Source organism: Penaeus chinensis, chromosome 36 (genome assembly GCF_019202785.1).
Source record: "Penaeus chinensis breed Huanghai No. 1 chromosome 36, ASM1920278v2, whole genome shotgun sequence".
Taxonomy (NCBI): domain Eukaryota; kingdom Metazoa; phylum Arthropoda; class Malacostraca; order Decapoda; family Penaeidae; genus Penaeus; species Penaeus chinensis.
The window spans coordinates 19,981,204-19,988,703 of record NC_061854.1 but is presented as its reverse complement, the minus strand read 5'-3'; positions in this window follow the sequence as shown (position 1 = coordinate 19,988,703).

Genomic DNA, 7,500 nt, shown 5'->3' with positions numbered 1-7,500 from the left:
TTTTACGCCAAACTTGCATCTGTGGCAGACAGATGTCCTCGGCGAGATATTCGTATTGTGCTGGGCGACTTCAATGCGGTATCCGGCTGTGATCGAGCTGGCTACGAGATGTCTGTCGGTCCTCATGGCTCAGGAGCTGATGCTGGCAGTGAGAATAGCCTCCTTTTCCGTGACTTTGCTAGGTCCCAGAAATTGAGGATTTCTGGCTCCTGGTATCAGCGTTCTGTCCCGCATCGCTGGACTTGGTACAGCGATACAGGAAGAGTGGCCAAGGAGATCGACCACATCCTCGTTAGCACTCGATGGAGGATCCTCCAGAACTGCAGGGTATATCGAAGTGCTGAGTTCTGTGGAACTGACCATAGAATAGTGGTGGCTACTCTCCGGGTCCACTTTAGAACCCCCCGCCGCCCAAATGAACACCCTCGGGTGTTTAATTTGGACAGATTGAGGGAGGACGAGTGTACCCGGGGGTTTGCCGAGGCTATCTCTGGTCGTCTCACAGCACTCGAGGGCCAGACAGACCCTGTTCTTATGTGGGATACCTTCAAGCGTGAAACGCTTGATGCAGCTCAGGAATCCATTGGTGAACGCCCAAGAACAAGACAGAATTCCATCTCGCAGGAGACGCTGGAAGCCACAGATGCTTGTCGTGCGGCTCGACTGTCAGGGGATCGCACTTTGCACCGCTCTCTGGTGCGCAGGACTAGGTCACTGTTGAGAAGGGATAAGGAACAGTTTATCAGTAGTCTTGCAGAGGAGGTCGAAAGCCATTTCCTTGTAAATGACCTTCGTCCTGCCTACCAAGCTCTGAGAAAGCTGAACTCCAAGCCCCCCTCACAGACGGCTGCAGTCCGCTCAGCAAGTGGCTAGATAATCTCAGATCCTGATTGGGTGCGTGTGCGTTGGGCTGAGTATTTTGAACAGTTATATAAGGTTGATCCACCAACAGTTAACATGGATGCGGGTAATGTTGAGACTCCTCTGCCAGATCCACCCATCAGCGAGGATCCACCCTCCCTGACCGAAATCAGGGGGGCGATCTCCAAGCTGAAGAGTGGTAAAGCAGCAGGTGTCTGTGGCATCCCAGCCGAATTGTTAAAGGCTGGTGGAGAACCTATGGCAAGGGGCTTGCATGCAGTCCTGTCTGCCATCTGGCAGACTGGTACCTTTCCCCCTGACCTGCTGAGGGGTGTGGTCATCCCTCTCTGGAAGGGGAAAGGGGATCGGTGGGACTGCAGCAATCACCGAGGCATTACGCTACTCAGTGTACCAGGCAAGGTACTCGCACACATCTTACTGAGACGTATCAGGGACCACCTGTTGAGGCACCAAAGACCGGAGCAATCTGGTTTCACTCCTGGTAAGTCCACAATAGGTTGCATCCTGGCGCTTCGAATCATTATAGAACGCCGTCGTGAGTTCGGACGTGGGCTGCTCGCAGCCTACATCGATCTCAAGAAGGCGTTTGACACGGTGCATCGCGAATCTCTCTGGGAGATCCTGAGACTAAGAGGAATTCCAATAAGGATTATTGGACTAATAGCAAACCTGTATACAGGCACTGAAAGTGCTGTAAAGTGTGGTGGGGGCCTGTCGAGCTTCTTCCCTGTTAGTTCAGGGGTGAGGCAAGGCTGTGTTCTTGCACCAACACTTTTCAACACTTGCATGGATTGGATACTGGGTAGAGCTACTGTCCAAAGTCACTGTGGAGCAACTCTGGGCAATATCAAGGTTACAGACCTTGACTTTGCCGATGATGTTGCCGTACTCTCTGAATCTCTGGAAACCCTTGTAGCGGCTCTTGATGCATTCAGCAATGAAGCGAAGCCCCTGGGGCTAGAGGTCTCCTGGACCAAGACCAAGATCCAGGATTTTGGGGGCCTGCTAGGAGACCCTGTACAGTCGATACGTGCTTGCGGGGAAAACATCGAAGTCACAAAGAGCTTTATATACCTCGGTAGTGCATTTCACGACTCTGGGCTGTCAGACCAAGAAGTCAGTAGACGGATTGGCCTGGCAGCAGGGGTCATGAAATCTCTCGACAAGAGTATTTGGAGATGTCGGTACCTGTGCAGAAGGACCAAGTTACGTGTTTTCAAGGCCCTGATACTGCCAGTTTTACTCTTGGACACTATCTTGTGCTCTGGAATCTCGTCTTGATGCCTTTTGTAACAGATCCTTGCGCCGGATCATGGGGTACAGTTGGCGGGACCATGTGTCCAACCAACGGCTGCACCGTGAGACCGGTACAGGACCTGTTACTTGCACAATCCGTGATCGCCAACTCAGGCTATATGGCCACTTGGCTCGACTCCCACAGGATGATCCTGCCCATCAGGTTGTCTCTGTCCGAGACAACCCTGAGTGGAGGAGGCCTGTGGGACGACCGAGAAGGTCGTGGCTTGGGCAAATCGATCAAACCTGTCGTGAGGAACTAGAGATGGGCCGGGCCCCTGTCTGGCGGCTCGCCATGAGGGATCCTCGTAGGTGGAAGCGGAGGGTGGATGCGGCTATGCGCCCCTGCCGGCGTTAGCTCCATAATGATGATGATATATATATTATATATATGTGTGTTTGTATGTATATAAAGAATTTCAGGACTAGTGTTAACAGAAACATCGTTAATTCTTTCTTTAATCTTCAAAAACACAAAAGTTTCTAGTGCACACCGCCCACCTACAGTGTGAAATCAATTGTTAAGAGGAATTTATCATTTAGTTTATATATATATATATATTTATATATATATATATTTATATATATATATATATATATATGAACGTATATGTGTATATGTATATATAGTTACAATGTTATATATCAAAGACATGTCTTTTTGAAAAAAGGTTATTGACTTCATAATTAAACAAAGGATTATACAATATATCAACATAGTAAATGTACAAGATTATGAAGTGGTATGACTAAATTAGTATCACATAAATCAAGTAAAATGGAGACGAGAGAATTATATCAAAAGGAAAATAATTTTATCTTAAGTTCAACAAATAGTTACTGTACTGTAAGACAAGAGAAACATTATATTGGAAAACGTTTTGATATTTTTTACCAGCCGGCAACAGTTTAAAACATCACATTTAATTTTTATAACATTGCATCTGGACAAATTAAAATATATGTTGAGAGAGTTGGTAATGAATAGATTATAGTGTAAGAATACAAGATACTCACCCTAAATACTTCTAAAAACTAAGGAAAAAGTAGGAAGTCACATGGAATACTTTTTCTACATAGTGAGCATCACAAGTATCACTTACAATGGAAGAGCATAGATGCATAGGAACAAATAGTAGTTGTGTACTATAATTTAAAGTTTACCTTAAGGAGCCTGAGTATAGTAATTTCATAAAATTTACATCCTTTTAATATAAGATAAGGGTTTAGATTCTAGACATACTATTTTATTCAAAGTTTTCTAAATATTGTTAGAAACTTAAGGAAAAAGCATTCACCTAAAGCGTGTTGACAATAAATTCAACCTTTTGCTGGAAAATGAAATAAGTTGATATTTTGAGTGTTTTATATATTGAGAGTTGAATTTTGTAGTGAGGCCAGTATAAGTAGGTCTTCTATATCCAGATGACGTGCAAGAATTGTCATAACGGGGAAAGTAGGCAACCACTGGGATATTTCAAATAATCTAAGAACATCTTAAAAGCCATATATCTAGACGGGAAACGCGCGCGCGCGCGTGTGTGTGTGTGTGTGTGTGTGTGTGTGTATATATATAGGTATATATATATATGTATATATACATACACACACACACACACACACACACACACACACACACACACACACACACACATATATATACATATATACATATATACATACATACATACATACATACATACATACATACATACATACATATGTACATTCACATATATACTATGCATATGTATATGTGTGTGTGTGTGTGTGTGTGTGTGTGTGTGTGTGTGTGATTAATGCACACTGAAGAGCTAAAGATGATGATCCAATAATTTTCATATTCCTTGCGAGCCATTCGTAGATCATTACCAAGAGATACTTCATTAAATGGTCAGGAAAGAAATCACTCAGAGATTTTATCTCTTTGAATTACTGATCATTAAAAACGGTGAAGATTCCCAGAAAGCGACATTTTTTTTAGACTTATTATATAAAGTTAATGGTGGAGAAAATTAAAACTGGTAGACTGAGCATCATCAGCAGCAGCGTAAGCAGAAAAGATTCTTCCCTAACGTATTTTGTTATTTATGTCATTCCATACTTGTTCACACTCTATTACCATGGAAAGTTGGAAACCTGTTTGTGGGATTAAGTACCGCGTATAAGTACACATTATATATTGAATATGACAGGGCTGGGAGGAGTCTGTATAGGAAAATAAATCATCGTCATTATCTTTATTCACAACATTGCATGGCGATGATAAATATTTATTTTCTTTGATGTTCATAATTATCGTCAGCAGCTATAATTCTTATGGTTATCATTGTCCCTGTTATTTCATGCTTCTTATCCTGTTAGCACCCAGCAAATGGCGGTGTAGCAAAAACTTTTTTTTTTTTTTTTTTCAAATTAAAACCATCTGTGCATAGTTTGGGCAAACTTTATTATAGGTTTCCGAAGTAGTGGCTTGCCGGAAGTTTGAGAAAGGTGCTGTGGCTTCATTTCCTGGGAAGCCCCGTGCTGTAAGAAGCCCCCGGGAGGAGAGGGGATATTTGGGTGTTAAGGTTAATTGTTTAGATTCTTTTCTTTTTTTATGTTTGTCTGTCGGCACACACCCTCACATACACACACGTACACACACGCGCACACACACGCACAAGCACACACACACACGCATACGCACACGCACAAGCACATATACACGCAAAAGCACACACACACGCACAAGCACACACACACGCACAAGCATACACACGCACAAGCACACACTCAGACAAGCACACACACACGCACAAGAACACACACAAGCACACACGCACAAGTACACACACACACACAATCACACACACACGCACAAGAACATACACAAGCACACACACACGCACAAAAAATGTAACCCTTCCTCCTCCAATTGAATGAATGAAATAAAAAGACTAAACATTAAACAAAATAAACAACGGCAACATCAGAAAATACACCACATTTAATTGGTGTAGGGAAGAATGTCATAGACACTCCAGGGCTTAGTCATTACCACGTGAACAACGCGGGGGCGAAGCGGATGATCTTTGAGCGGTGAAACAAAAAGCCGGGACGATATGAAAACAAAACAAACAAACAAACAAAAAAGAATAACGTTGCGAGGATTCGAAGTGAAATCCACACAAAATTACGGTCTACAGGACAAGACACAAAAGCGTCCTATAACTCAATGCGGCGAAACCATCATGTGACAGAGGATGAAACCACACGATGGACCAACAAAAACAAATACGTAATCACGAGTACAAAAAAAAACAAGCAGTTCTTATCGATCGCAATATAGAGCACAGTGTTTCAGTCTGGGAACAAGAAATTAACTCGACTGGCAGGTAGAAAAAGTTAAAAGTGATAGTGATATATATCTGCTGGGACATAGAAAAGTCGTGCTGCGGGTATTTGTCCAAATATAAGAAATAATTTAGAAATAACAAGCAAGGAGGTGACCGGATGAGCCCCGTATCGAGAATTAAACGTGATGGAACATAGTGAACAGAAACTAAAAATGGAAGACAGTAACTTGGGTGTAGTATTCTGGAACATACTTAAGATTAGATAGAAATGAAGATTTTTGTGAGCATATAATGAAACAACTTAAGCAAATTTAACGAATGCTGTGGCAATATTATGTTAATAGTTAAAGATTAAAACAAATGTGCTAGACATGAAGGTCATATATCAGTATTGTGTTAGATACTTCTTTATTAACAGTTAATGAAAATAGATAGAATAGTTCATAATTGTAATTAATAATTAAGTGTTTTCTAAAGTTGATAGCTGAGCGGTAGTGTGTAGACAGTGACGGGTCCTGTTGTGTTCCGTCAAGGCGTAAGATTGACCTTTTGTCCATCAAGTATTTACTTTGGTCATCATTATTACTTTTACTTGCTTGTTTTTTTTTTGTTGTTGTTGTTTTTTTATTCACATACAAATACGACTTAATTTGTGTTTGGTATAATTTATGTTAAGTATTATTAATATCTGATGATCATTATTCTTTTAGTATAATATTTAATTCACTGAGCATGTATATCTTAATTTAACTATTTACTTCTCTGGTGATCATTATTTTTTGTAATACTTAATTAATTTATTAACTTTTAGATATTGAGCTATTAATTGCTTATAAAATTATTGCTATTTTGTTTTGTAATATGATGTAGTTTTGAATGTTGTTAATGTTGTTTTCATCATCTTCCATGACTGATAATTAAATGACAGTGAGTCATAACTGTCTACTTGTATGTAAAGAGTCGAGAACTCAAATAATGTACTGTAATGTGTCATATTGTATTGATAATATTCACTTAAATAGTCTCTTGATTTTTTACAAAGATTTAACTCAATCCTTGACTTTCACTAATTAATAGTATTAATATTTTCACTTTGAAGTCATTGATTCATTATTTGAAGTTACACTATAATTAATGAGAACATTTTCTTTAATCAAAGTCTTGAAACTGAAGAGCATTCAATAACACGTTGTGGAATAGGGGGCCACAACAAGAATATCAACAGTGGGGAAATGCCAACCAGTCAGATTTGTCCATTTTAAGTCAAAATCTCTTCCTCAATAACTGGCCTGGTTTGACCGCATATGTTGGCGTGTCCGGAATCTATGATGACACATCTACCCAGTAGTTTGCTTACTGGTAACATTATGATGATTTTAATGATGATAGTGATGATGGTGGTAATGGTGATGATGCTTGTAATGATGATCAGATGATGGTGAATAGTTATAATAAAAATAGTAACAAATAGAGCAAATTCGATGTATTCTGAAGATCGAAAGATAGATGGCGAGAAAAAAATACACTCTTTGTATAACAGTGCATAGATTGATGGTAATATGAATCACATGATTTAATCATTAAAGAAAACAGCAATGTTGATGTTCCACGGTGCTTTTATATAACGTAAAATTGTAACTTTTTTTTTTTACTTTCGTATACGCAAGATGTCCGTCTTCATATTCATCTGCAGACGTATGCAACGATCTGAAAACGTTCCTGAATTGTTTCTTCTGTGGACAAACCTAAAGATTCTGTTCTCATTTAGAAGATGAAAATTCCAGCGCAGTGTGATTGCATCTGCTGCACATTGATACGGACTCAAGAGAATGGAAGAGCAAGAATCCATTAAAATTGAAACATATTGTAAAACCCGCAGGAAGATCTGAACCAAACGCTTTACTGCAATTTATTGAATAAAGTTTACACTGGAGAGAGAATTCAGAACTTCATAATAGTTGCAAACGGACACGTGCAAGAAAAA